The sequence below is a fragment of the Portunus trituberculatus genome, chromosome 44, assembly GCF_017591435.1.
Source record: "Portunus trituberculatus isolate SZX2019 chromosome 44, ASM1759143v1, whole genome shotgun sequence".
Classification (NCBI taxonomy): Eukaryota; Metazoa; Arthropoda; class Malacostraca; order Decapoda; family Portunidae; genus Portunus; species Portunus trituberculatus.
Genome location: NC_059298.1, coordinates 12,921,727 through 12,935,782, shown reverse-complemented (window position 1 = coordinate 12,935,782; position 14,056 = coordinate 12,921,727).

Sequence of the window (14,056 nt, the reverse complement as noted above, 5' to 3'; positions counted from 1 at the left end):
GAGGCAAGGAACAAAGCGGCGCCTGACAGCCAGCAGTCCGTCCACTCCCTCCACCAACATGCCGTTGATAGATGGGATGCAAATTGCGGCCAACTCAGCAAAGCAACATAGAGTAAACATAAATAATTCAAAACAAAGGATTGGCCAAACGTGTCCGGCCCCTCCCACACACCTGTACCCACACACACACACACACGGGTCACGAGCCACTCCTTCCTGGCGCAAGAAGACTTAATGGTCACCTTGTTAGTGCCGAGTCAATAGAGAACCTTTAGAGATTAGATATATTTATGGATAGGTTTTATAAGTAGGTATGTGTCTTTATCTTTCATAAAGAGACTGCCACGTGTACGCCTGCTGCCTTCTTGCAACTTTCCAAATATCATGTCCTGTCTATTCTCAGTAAAATTTCTTCTACAACAAAGCATCTCTTATGTCCCTCTCCTCATAGTTGTTTATTCTTAAATGTTTTCCTCTCTCATCGGGAATATTTTCTGAGGCCACACAAATGATTGGTAGTGTCCTAGGTTGCGCTTTCTCTCTCTCTCTCTCTCTCTCTCTCTCTCTCTCTCTCTCTCTCTCTCTCTCTTTCTGTTGGTAATGTTGAATCCTTGTTAAACCATCACTACAATATTGAGGACACGCTTGTAAATCCTCCCAGCAAAGTGAGGCGGTGAAGTGAGTCATGTCTTCCGGCAAATACCTCCCCCGGCTATTGGCTGACATGAACCGATTGCATCAGCCACGGAAAATACATAAATTATGGCATGATTACAGACTTCGGCTTCTCCTCTCTGAATGCTCAATGATGGTACACTGAAAAAAGTCAAGCTTTACCTCTTCACCAACCCCCACCATTCACTGAACTTTTAAAAGGTCTCAGACGCTTTTTTCTGGTATTTTTGTTTTTTGTGCTAGCTTTGATCGTCATCTACTAAAAGATAAACATTCAAAAGTTTTAGCAGATTTTTTTTTTTTACTGTCGAAAAAGTTTTTTTTTTTTCAGAGCGTATCAGTGATTAATCCGTGTCTTCCTTACAGAACATGAACCAAGGCTCAAACTATCTGTCTTCCGCGAAAAAATACATGATTACCCAGGGTGTTTCTGGACGAGAGCCGTCGCCTCCGGGACGCCGGTCCGTGAGTGGAATAATTAATGGTGGGGACAATCGCGGCGCCTTGTAAGGTCCCGCGTGGCAGAAAGCTTGGGGTCATTTTTGTGTTCCTTTGATCACTGGAGTAGCCGACGCCCTCCGGAGTGGCGGGTACAGGGGAGAGAGGAGGAGAAAACGATGAACAGCAGGCACCACACTCCTGTACAACAAGACAAATCTGTGCTGCAGCTTTCAGAGCGAACGCGAACAAATACACACACACACACACACACACACACACACACACACACACACACACACACACACACACACACGTGGTTAAGTCATTCCGATGATCGGCGTTCATCTCTCTTATGGACTCACGATGAATTAAATTGTCTGGATTCAAAGTTGAAAATTAATGTTGCTTCACATCACTAACCATGGGGTTAACACTCGCAGTTTTTCAAGGTCACTATGTGACAATTACTGCTCACTTTCGTGTTATGCTCACGTTCGAATATTACATTAATCAGTATACGTGCAATGCTACGGATAGAAAACAGCCATTTCAAGATTTTACCCGAGATTGAGACATCCTCGTCCCTTTGTAAAGCAGACACATTGTTTTGTGACTTGGAATTAATCGCCTCCAAGACACTGTCGCGCAGCGTGAAGGAATACCAGGAAGCGACACCAATGAGTCTTAACGCCGCCCCGACCCGCGAGGCGCGTCACTCCCGCTGTCATGCCCTCTCCCACCCTCATCCTCACCTGCCGCCGCCCGCAGGCCACCTCATCTAATAGCTCCATAGCCTTTAATTCGTTGCCTTGCGTGGCCTTCCCGTCAGCCCGAGGCGCATCGCTACTGAAGGCCTGAGTTACGACGCTAGACCGAGGCTTAATCAGGCAATCACGAACACGCTTACTGCTTCATGATAGGATTTTTTATCGAAATCTCAAGCAGAGGCCCTCATCCACCTGCTCTCAGGGAATGTGTGTCAGGTAATGCAAGCTTGGTGTTTGCTTCATTACTTGATTCTCGTACAGCAACAGAAGCACTTACGCAAAATTTCAGGAGTGAAGTTGTGGATCATATTGACTAAGTTTGTGTCTCTAGTGAAATATCTAGACAGTGCAACCCGATCCTTACTTATCATAAAGTATAAATCCGATTTATCTTCGTATTCCTCACTTTCAATCGCATATCTTATACAGAATTAAGAAAAACCCAAATTAAGATCCATGAACATTATCAACCCCATCTAAAGGAGATATAAAAGCATTCTTCCTCTTCCTGCCTCCTCTCCTCTTCCAGCCTCTAGCCCTCTCTTCCCCCGGGGGCCACGATAGCGCAGGGCGGGTCAAGCGGTCGGCCGGCGCTGACAGCAGGCAGCAGGCGGCCAGGTGTGAGAACCAATTAATTATAATCAGCCCTGAGAACTTAATGATGACGTTGTGCCGAACTGATGAGCCCTTGCTGTGATTACTGATAGCCGCGACCCTCCTGACGACAGCCCCACTGAGAGAGAGAGAGAGAGAGAGAGAGAGAGAGAGAGAGAGAGAGAGAGAGAGAGAGAGAGAGAGAGAGAGAGAGAGAGAGAGAGAGAGAGAGAGAGAGAGAGAGAGAGAGAGAGAGAGAGAGAGAGAGAGAGAGAGAGAGAGAGAGAGAGAGAGAGAGAGAGAGAGAGAGAGAGGGGGGGGGGACCGCCGTGGTACAGTGGAACCATGCGTGCTTTGGTCTCCAAGCGCACGGGTTCGAATCCTGTCCACGGTCTGATTATAGGTTGGGCTTCCTCACTCTGGGCAACGGTCTCCTAGCGGGTGGGCTTTGAGATAGGAGGTACCCTAAAAATATCCCCTTTAGCCCATAAATTCCCGTGAAAAGCCCACGTAGTATAAAAAAAAAGAGAGAGAGAAGGAGAGTGAACATGATAGAGGAAAAGGACTTATTTATAAAAAGGAAATCATAAACCTGCCTATATCTACGTATTTATTTATGTATTCTTGATTTTACTGTGTGTGTGTGTGTGTGTGTGTGTGTGTGTGTGTGTGTGTGTGTGTGTGTGTGTGTGTGTGTGTGTGTGTGTGTGTCCTATCCTTCCTTCTCTATAATCTGTACGTTCTAACAACTCATCCCTCCTTCTCTTTACCATCTTCCCTCACTTCTTTACTTTTCCGTATACCCTTCCTGGCTTGCCCTCCTCCCATCCTTTCCACCTCTTTACCCTTCCATTCCCATCACTCACCCTGTCCTCTCTTCCCTTTACCAGCATCCCTTATCCCCCCACCAAATCCTCGCAAAGCCGCGCCAAGAAGCTGCAACTCACCCGCCGCAGGACTCCATCCCAGACAGCACCTGACGTGGAACTCACAACAAAGTGACGCCGCCCATGCATTACAAAACACTCCCTCCCTCTCACTGCGGCGCGTCCTTCCCGCTTTTCCATGTGACGAAGGTTGAAAACACGCCCAACGACCCGCCGGTGAAAAAGTCTCGGATTGGAAGGTTGGAAAATAATCAGCCGGGTAGATTCAACTAATTGGCGAGGGTGCAAATTACCATCAGTATCAGTTTCGCAGTCTGAAAGGTGCGGGTGTCTCTCTTGATGTCTGGCGCTGTCAGGATTGGCTAGGATGGCTGGCTGGTAGGGACGGTTGCTGAATGGGTTCTATGGCCGGGGGGAGGGTGGGTGACCTCTACTTCTGTGTGGGAGATGATGTTGCAAACCTCGGTCTTTTGCGATGAGCGACGGAGTGATGCATGCTCCCAAGGTGGCTGGGGACGTGACAGAGAGATGGATAATGGGGTAATGGATAACGAGGAGGAGGGATGCAGGACAAATTAGAAAAGTATAATTCCCTCAGTTCCTCATGTTATGGGGTCCAATGAATTCATATTTTTTAAACCAATTCATTTGTTAAAGTGGTAAACTCCTTTATAGTAAGATTCCCGCAAAGATCAAGAAGAAATGGGATGTGAGGGGTTTGAATAATTTGTACGATATGGCACAATTTGTTTGGGCAATTGTGCACTGGCTCAGATTTCAATGCAATAAAAATAAAAGGCAAATTCCATGATAAATACAAACCGTATTATAAGAAAACCAGCAAAGGAGACTCGTCTGCCTTATGTAAAATATCCAGCCAGACTAAACCAACTTTCATTGCACTTAAATTCTTACACACACAAAGCTTCACATGAATGCTCTCGAAGGTCAACCATTCAACTCTGTAATTATTTAATCTCACACACATCTTCCTTTCACTACAAATGCAGCCCAGCGTGACCGTGATTAGCTGGTGAGTGTGTGAGTGAAGCGTGTCCGATGGCACACACAGAACGGAAGGATGAACTAATTGTTTCTGGACGACCTTTAATTCCTCAGGCATCTTTACGAGCGAGATCCAACAGTTGGTTTTCTTATTTAGTAGTCTAGTGTCTTTCTTTTATATCTGTGTTTTCTGGTCCAAATTTAATGTGTTTTAACGTAAGACGTGCATGAACAGAGCATTAAAAGATAAAATCAAGGAAATCATAAAATAAAAAGAGGTTGACAATGACATGAACGCAGGATATAAACAAATAAAGAAAGAAAGCTATCAAATAATGAAAGATATATGATGCAAAGACAAAGAAATTTATGTAAATATTCATCGGTAGTACAGATTACAAAGCATTACAAAGGAAAATAAAAAAGACCAAAATATAACACACTGAAAGCAGACTTCTAACATAAAAGAAAGAACAGAGCAATGGTTATAGACAATAAAACACATGAAGCATGGAGAAGAGAAACACACCAAGAAGAGAAAGATAACAAACAGGCTTTCTGGTGTAACAAAGCAGCGTAAAGATCAAAACACAAGGAATAGCGAGGAAACGAAGCAGAAAAATGAAGAAAACGGTGGACAGGGAGCAGCAGTGATGATAGAGACGCCACCTTGCCGCCTCACACTGCCGCCACACCTCGGGGCAGCGGTCAACAGAGGACGAAGGTGTCAGTCTCAAGCCACCCACGGTCATCTATAGAACCCTGACCCTCACTCACTCCCACCTCCACCACCCACCATCCCCACGCACACCTTCTCCACCTCCCCTCATGTCCCACCAGCTCCTGAGTGACCTTGCCATAGCCTCACGCCCTCCCTGCCCCGTGTCAATACCCGCCAGCAGCCGCCCCACACTTGCCACACACTCCTGTCCCCAGCAGTAGCCACATTCCTCCTCCTCATTCCGTCACGGCCATTGTGCCTCCTGAATTATTAAGTAAGCATAATGATGTTGAGAAACAATCATCCCCAGCTGTTGTAGCGCCACAATGTCAAGCGGTTTATCAGTCAATCAACCACTTAATCGCATACAGATTTATGAGAAAACTGTCACAATATTTGTCTATGTTAATTTATTATATTAATGCCGAATTAGTGATTGAAAAGAGTTGTCTTTTTGTGAACACGATAGAAAAAAATGTCTAATCGATAGCACCAGTACGTGAGTTAGTTGTTTGACGAAATCGGAACCGAAAACAGTATATTGTATTAGCAATTAAGAATAAAATAATCATAAAAATGCAAGGTTTTATAGAACAAAAGTGTATTTCGAAAGCCAACCTTCCTCATTCTGACTGCACACTGAGGTAAGTAAAATTAACATCTATACTTGAAATACTACGCTCTCTCTCTCTCTCTCTCTCTCTCTCTCTCTCTCTCTCTCTCTCTCTCTCACACACACACACACACACACACACACACACACACACACAGCGCGTCCATCATACCCCATCACAGTGCGAGGTGTGGTGCCACCTGGTGGCCAAAGCTCTGTCCTTTGGCACATCGAAGCATTCAGATAGAAAAGAGAAACCCAACCAGTAAACTTTCCCTCCAAGCTCGCAATATGCGGCACTCTGACTAGTGTGGTTATCACTGTTCCCTCCATGCGGAGACTAATTTGTTCTCGCTGGCTGAGGGACGCAGGGCATGGCAGAGTGACGCTTGAGCGGAAGGGCGGTATTCCTACATATGTACGTCTCTGCAAGCAAACGCTGCTGCTGCTACTGCTGCTGCTCGCCTCAACACTGTGGCCACGCCTGTGGCAGCAACACCTGCCCCGCCACAACCTCGCCCGCCAGCCACCGCAGCCACTGCACGACGCGACGCCGCTATGCACGCCACGCACAGATGATGCCGCGTAGGTAGTAATGTCAGAAGACACGCACGCACAGACGCTCACACCCACACACACACACACACACACACACACACACACACACACACACACACACACACACACATATGTTGACATCTACATTACCAGGAATTGCAAAAACAACTAGTGACTGTTTTCAAGGCACGTGCAACATTGAGTAGTTCAATCTCGGAATGCAGGTTATTTCCCTGTGTCGTGCACTGACAATAAAGAGGAGAGAGAGAGAAGACGTACTTTAACGCTCAAACTGCATTAACAGATGTAAAATAAAAATTAAATCAAATCTTTAAGCTATTGAAGCTATTCAACTCATATTTTATTTTTTTTCCAGTTCGCAGCTAAGAGACTGAAAACTGAGGAAAAACATGTTTGACTCTACGTGATGTAATGCAAAGGTTATAGTAAACTGATGGTATTTTTGTCTCTCTCTCTCTCTCTCTCTCTCTCTCTCTCTCTCTCTCTCTCTCTCTCTCTATGCCTTCACTCACTCAGTTACAGTTTTTGGATTCTCTCTACACATATAAAGGTATTTCCCGGAACTTTTCTTTCGCTGGCAAACATTCCCCCAACACACAAGGCAAGCAGGATTAACTGACACCACCTCGGCCTCATTTCACAAGTATTTTACAACTATCCTGCAATACTCAGTAGCTTCTGTATATTCCTCTTCTGACTTGATGCAACTAACTGAAAAACAATCGTGCAACCACCTTAAAACATTTAAGGATGTCGAAATAAGACTTTTCTTTAATTTATGTAAATCTAATCCGGAAACTATCGTTCAACACCGTACGAGGGCTCTTAGTAAGAATCCCTCACTTTTGATTGATCTGAATGAAATTTTATCTTTCTTTATACCCATGATATCAAATTCACAAAAAAAAAAAAAATTTGTTCATATTCTACTACAAAACAACCCGCGATACTTTTATTTCGCTATGTTGCTAAGATTCATTCAGGCCACACGAGCAATTTCCAGCAGCACACGCCCGTAGCTGCCCTTCTTCCCGCGGGGCGTGGCTCTGGCGTGCTCCAGAAATCTTGTACGCACGTAGTACTTTCCCAGGATGTGACGGAGTCCTCACACTTCCTTCAGATGGTTCTAACACCCCAGTATTCTGTACCAATTTTCGCCCTTTCGCCTCTAGAAACGGAAGGAAAGAAAAAAGAAAGAAAAGCACGTGTCGAACCATACATTTTTTTTCCAGTCTAAATGAGCAGGACGCGAGAGTTCTTGAAGTATCCTGGGGTTTTTTATTGGTTTCATTTTTCTATTTGTTCATTTGCCTAATTTTTTCTTAATATTCTTCATAAGTTAACCATACTTACACCTTAACTCTCTTTACCTCATTTATTTCATTACTGCATGAGTAACACAAAACATTCCGAGGATTTATAAAGCTATACATAATTTTGCAGTACACGAAAGCAATCTTCACCTCACGGCCAAGGTGTGTGTGTGTGTGTGTGTGTGTGTGTGTGTGTGTGTGTGTGTGTGTGTGTGTGTGTGTGTGTGTGTGTGTGTGTGTGTGTGTGTGTGTGTGTGTGTGTGTGAGGTCGGGCAAGACGGGAGAGTCTGCGTGCGTGAGCGTGCGTGCGTCAGAGAGGAAAACGGTTAGCACATGTTTAACTTTCCCCTATGCAACTATTGTCTGAGTCTCGTGTGCAGCAGCCAGGAAAATGTCAGGGGAAGGGGGGGGAGGAGATGGAGACATGGAAGGTACTGTGTGGGGGGATGTAAGTGGAGAGAGGGATACTCCTGATGTGGTTCCCTCCCTATCTTCTCTCCCCCTCCCCTCACACACCCAAGTAGCTGAAGTGTGACGAGACAACGAGCCACACCTGCAGACCAACGCCACAGAACGCATCATTAATATTCATCAAGCATAAAAACTCTCATCATGACTCGAGGTAATGAATTAGTGTTATGACTCAACAAAAAGACTCCTCCTTGTAACCATCAACAGACAACGTGACGGCTGCATCAAATTAAGGAGTCATCATATTCTAAACGAACCTGCTTTCTCCTCATACTCTTACTTTCTTTTCTGTTTCCTCTCAAGCAGCAGTGGAGTACCTGAGTCCATAAAGGGAATCCCATAATGTTTGGATATTATATCTTTCTTTTAGTATGATTTTTTTTTTTTTTATTCATGTCTCTATTCTGAGGAATGAACGAAAACATCATAAAGAAACAAGGCAATGGTAAACCTGAACTAAATAAAAGACTTTAATAACATTTGGAACTATTTTTTCAATTAATCGTCCTTTTTTTTCTTTTTTTTCTTTTTTATACCCGTGTGATGAGCGGAGGATTGTCTAAACGGAACTAACGGAAGAGAAGGAGAATGCCAAGTCAGTGAGAGGTGATTTTATTGGCGTGGTTTCCAGCGTGCCCTTGGGTTCGCTCCCGTAACGCCGCACCGGTCCTGGGTTAACAGAGACGCTACGTTCTCACACTCCCGCAGCAATACCGCACCGCTCGGCCACCCACACGCCGCGCCGCCACCGCAAGAGGCAATAGATCGTGGACTCAAGGCTAATTGTTCGTGAAAACTGGTCAAACACCATGGCAAAAGGAAACGGTTACTCCGATCATAAACAGATACAGTCAATGGATCTCGACGAAAAACGCGTGACCTAAATAAAATCCTCACAATAAGCAAAGTACAGGACAAAATATTTATATCTGACTTTTACTTGAACACTCACCATCTATTTCTTCACTCTTGATGGCATAACCTTCTCGTCTCCACACTTGTAAGAGGCGAACGATACGGAGTACTGTTAGCAAGTCTCCCTCAAGGTACTTCAAGAAATGCTGCTCCACGCAAGACGAAGGCATAAAGGAAGAAATACTAGCAACTTACCTAATGTTTGTCTTTTTCTTTATCACGAAATCATGCAGAAAATACTCGCCTACTTGTTTTATGTAGTGTAATAGACCATTCACATTGGTAATATTTCTAGTTATATATCATTAAAAAATGGATACTTTTTAATGGTTCTATCCATGTTAGTATAAATAAATATGAAATAATCTACTTTTTGTATATATAAGATTAATGAACAATTTGAACAGAAGTTGAGAGAGAGAGAGAGAGAGAGAGAGAGAGAGAGAGAGAGAGAGAGAGAGAGAGAGAGAGAGAGAGAGAGAGAGAGAGAGAGAGAGAGAGAGAGTGTGTGTGTGTGTGTGTGTGTGTGTGTGTGTGTGTGTGTGTGTGTGTGTGTGTGTGTGTGTGTGTGTGTGTGTGTGTGTGTGTGTGTGTGTGTGTGTGTGTAGAAAGACGGACACAGAACATAGACAGACGCAGAGACAGACATACAGACTTACAAACACACAAACACAGATACGCATATAAGCAGACACACAACCCAGACATTATACGAGCATGACTGCGTGACTGCAAGTGTGTGTGTGTGTGTGTGTGTGTGTGTGTGTGTGTGTGTGTGTGTGTGTGTGTGTGTGTGTATGAATACGTGCATATACTTTACTAATGCGGCTTTTCTACTCCCTCCTAAGTCCACACTCACACACACACACACACACACACACACACACACACACACACACACACACACACACACACACACACATACATATTTAAACACACCCCTCCCTGCACCCACCACCCAGCACAGGAGAGCCAGTAATGAGAGTGAAGCCTTGATGAACACGTGCAGCGCCTGAGGGAGCAGCGAGACACTCCCAGACACCCTCCATTACATCAATAACACGCCGGGACGCATTGACTGTCCACACCAAACACGCATCATTCACTTTCACCAAGACCACCTGAGGCTGCACTGGAGAGCAGCTGGAGTGTTTGCATTAACTGAGACTGAGAGAAACAGCAAACACGGACCCTGCCAGGCATTCCTCTCTTCTTCACCTAGTCTGCCGCGCTGGTCTCGCCTTCTGTTCCCAGTGACTCCCTGCGTGAAGGCCGCCAGCCGTGACACCCCTGCGGCCCAAGACTCTTCCTACACTTATTCGTATTATGGGTGCTTGACATAATTTTCGTGTGAGAGATTTTGTGACTTTTCTCCTTTTTATGGTATAGAAATTAGGATGTGTTTGAAAGGTACAGTAGGGAAAGAAGAGGTGGGGACGGAACGGGAGGGGGAAAGAAAGAAAAGGGAAGAGCAGAAGCACTGAGAGAGAGAGAGAGAGAGAGAGAGAGAGAGAGAGAGAGAGAGAGAGAGAGAGAGAGAGAGAGAGAGAGAGAGAGAGAGAGAGAGAGAGAGAGAGAGAGAGACACACACACACACACACACACACACACACACACACACACACACACACACACACACACACACACACACACACGACCTCTGCTATACAATAAGAACTTGACGCTCCACATACTTTGAATTATCATTTAATGACGGGGCAATCTCTCTCTCTCTCTCTCTCTCTCTCTCTCTCTCTCTCTCTCTCTCTCTCTCTCTGATATCTCCATCATCTCACCAACGTAAATCATTCTTATGGCGTCAGTTACCTTTCAGATCTCTTTATTTGTTGTAGGCATTTCAGGTGGGCGTTAATTTATTGTCTCTCTGCCAGAAAGGTTACTGGAGCAAGCGTGGCGTGGCGTGGCGAGGGGCGCTGTGTGTTTATGAATTTACTGAGCGTGTGGAGAGTTCAACAGTCTATCAAGTAAGTGGATGCAGGGACAGGGAGTTCCATTTGGGATTGTGGTCAAGAGAGGGAAAGAGAGAGAGAGAGAGAGAGAGAGAGAGAGAGAGAGAGAGAGAGAGAGAGAGAGAGAGAGAGAGAGAGAGAGAGAGAGAGAGAGAGAGAGAGAGAGAGAATAAAGTACATATCACGAAAAACAACACGTAGAAATTATGATAAAAACATTGGTTTCTACTTTGGTAAGTGGTCTACGTACAATAAAGCTCCTTTGGTATGCGGTCTTCATCTTGTGATCTACAACAAGAAGAAAATATACTTTTTTTCTTCTGATTCTCAAGAGATAAGAAAAATACTTGTCTTGGTTTGGAGAGACTGTTAGGTCAGAGAATCTGAAACATGAGTGGGATTTCTGTTGGACTGTCAAAGCTCCTGTCTTGACTCAACTAAGTGCTGTGCGTACAGTACGTGGTACAGCACACATCACTCCAGCACAGACAATGTCTCGATATACGACCTGTGCTCCCTTCCGTGATTTTATCTATTGCTTACTGGCATCTGAGTATCCAAAGAACCCTTCACATGTTAGCTCAAGAGTTTTACAACGAGGTCACGGTAATTTAAAAAGCTTTTTCTTTGGGAAATTTTTGAATATTTCAAATTTTATTTCATTTAAAATATTCCATACCACTCGGTGCATGAATTGACAGGTAGAGACTGCATGGGGAGAGAAGGTGGCTGTCGGGTCCGGCCTAGGGCCCAAGACAGGGAACTGGCAACAGGTCCTTCTTTTCCTTGGCGGCCTCAAGCTTCCCTATAGTCATCCACTTGCAACGCCTCATACTAGGCAAGGCGTTGTCATGAGCAGGGGATTAATGTCTGCCGTTCACTAGATAGGGGGAGTCCTGACTGGGGTGATAAGGGCTCCTTCCATCGTCTGGTGGAGGATGTGTACGGGTTCCTGGTTTGTGATGGCACCGGGGCTGTGAACAAGGGCACGCTGTGCGCCATGCACCAGACACTGGCAGGATGAGAGGGGTCCTTTAGGGGTGAGAGGACTCCCTTCATGACAGTGGTTGGGGCGTGAATGGGCTCACTTCATGACAGTGGCTGGGGCGGGGTGTGTGGCGGGTCACTGCTCATAGCGACTGTGTGAGGCGCGTCAAGATGCCTCGTCATTGCCTTCACGCCCATTGCACTGCTGGGGCGGACCCTTGGGGAGGAAGGGTTCGTTCTGGTGCCTGTGCAGATAAGTACGTGCACCAAAATGGCGTATACGTATCACTATGCCCGCCACGTTATCGTGGAATCGCATAGTTATCGTGGAAACGCGTATCGTTATCATGGAAACTCGCATAGTATTCGTGGAATCGTATCGTTATCTTGGAAACGAATCGTAATCCTCGTTATTTATTTATTTATTTATTTAAATTCGTTTTCATTACTTCGGTTTACTTAGTACATAACTCATATGACAATATATCCTGCAGTACAAGTCCTCAATGATAAAAAGTCCAGCAAAGCTCGATACTTTTTCTTACACATATTGTGTAATTTCGGGAGAAGAAGTAGCTAGATACTTTTCCACAGCAATGTGAAACAGTGTTACAATATCTTAAATTTCAACATTTCATTTGAAAAAGGCAGTGAGGACCTTTTCATTGTTCCTGTGATGTAGTTGTAGTAGTATTCGTCATGCAAGTATTGCCTCTGCCTCTAGGTAAGTTTCACTGCCTCTTTGTTTCATAACTGTTGATGTGTTTATTATTATTATTGTTATCACTATTATCTTTATTAGCTCATTTTTTTTAAATGTACTGTATATATAGAATATTCTATTTAGGGCTTTAATGAATAAAATAAACATGTAGATCGCATGTCAAAGTAGAATTTGACTGTAGTAGATCACGTTAGCTGTGTAGATCACATACCAGAGCAGTATCAAACATTGTCTTAAAGCAGGAGAAATTACAAAGAAAATAAAAGACAAGAATGAAAACAAGAGAAAAAAAATACACTCGCAAGATTAGCAAAGGAGAAAAGAAACAGGATACAAGAACTGAAGGAAAACTGATACATCGTGAGTCGCAATAAATAATAAGGAATGCGAGGAGAGAGGCCGGCAGGTGAACAAGGGTGACGGAAGTGACCGAAAACACCAAAAGGAAAGTCATGGGCGTTTCTCTGTTCACCGAGTGTGTGTCGACCACCGCTGCGCCACGGCAGGGAGAAAAGCCAGAAAAAAAAAGTTGTTTACAAATGCATTTGAGACAAACTAATACTTTCAGAGCGTGTAAGAGAGAGAGAGAGAGAGAGAGAGAGAGAGAGAGAGAGAGAGAGAGAGAGAGAGAAGCACCTTTACTAATGAACTAACGGCACCTGTCAGCTAGCCCATCACCTGTGTATGTCGCGTACAGGTGTTGTTGCTCTTCAGGAGGAGAAAGAACAAGAAGAGTCACTATATGGCCAAACTATCCTAAACGACAAACATTTTCTATTATCTTTCCTCCTATACCATACTTTATCAAGGAGAACTGACACTTTGTACTGTAGGTGTAACTTGCTCACTCGTATTGAAAAAAAAAAATAAATAAATAAAACGTGGAGAAACTGGATCCTGTTATCATATTACGTTAAGCGCTGAAGATGGTGGCAAGTGGAGCTTATCTTAACCCCTTCAGTACTAGGACGCAGTTTTACCTTGAGTTTTAGGTGTGATTAGATTATTTTAGTGACATTAGGAAGGCTCTATGGAGGTCAGAAAATGAATACCCACTGTTTTTACTATTTTAATCCCAACGTAAGTATCTGAAGCTGCATACAGTCGCTAAAGGGTGAGCAGAATAAATAGGAAAACGTGTCATGGGTTAACAGTAATACAGTGATAGAGGAGGCGTCGTATCTGAGCGATGTGCTGCGGAGAAAATGTGACAAAGGTTGCGGAGGTGAAAAAGGAAACAACTTAAGGTAATGGATAATGATGAAGGTAATGGAGAGCGATGAGAGTGAGTGATGATTATAGAGGGAGTAAATGGTGATGAGAGATTGCACTGGGTGAAGGAGGTGAGGGGTGACGGTGTGCAGTGATGGCATGACAGACTGTGATAGATTGTG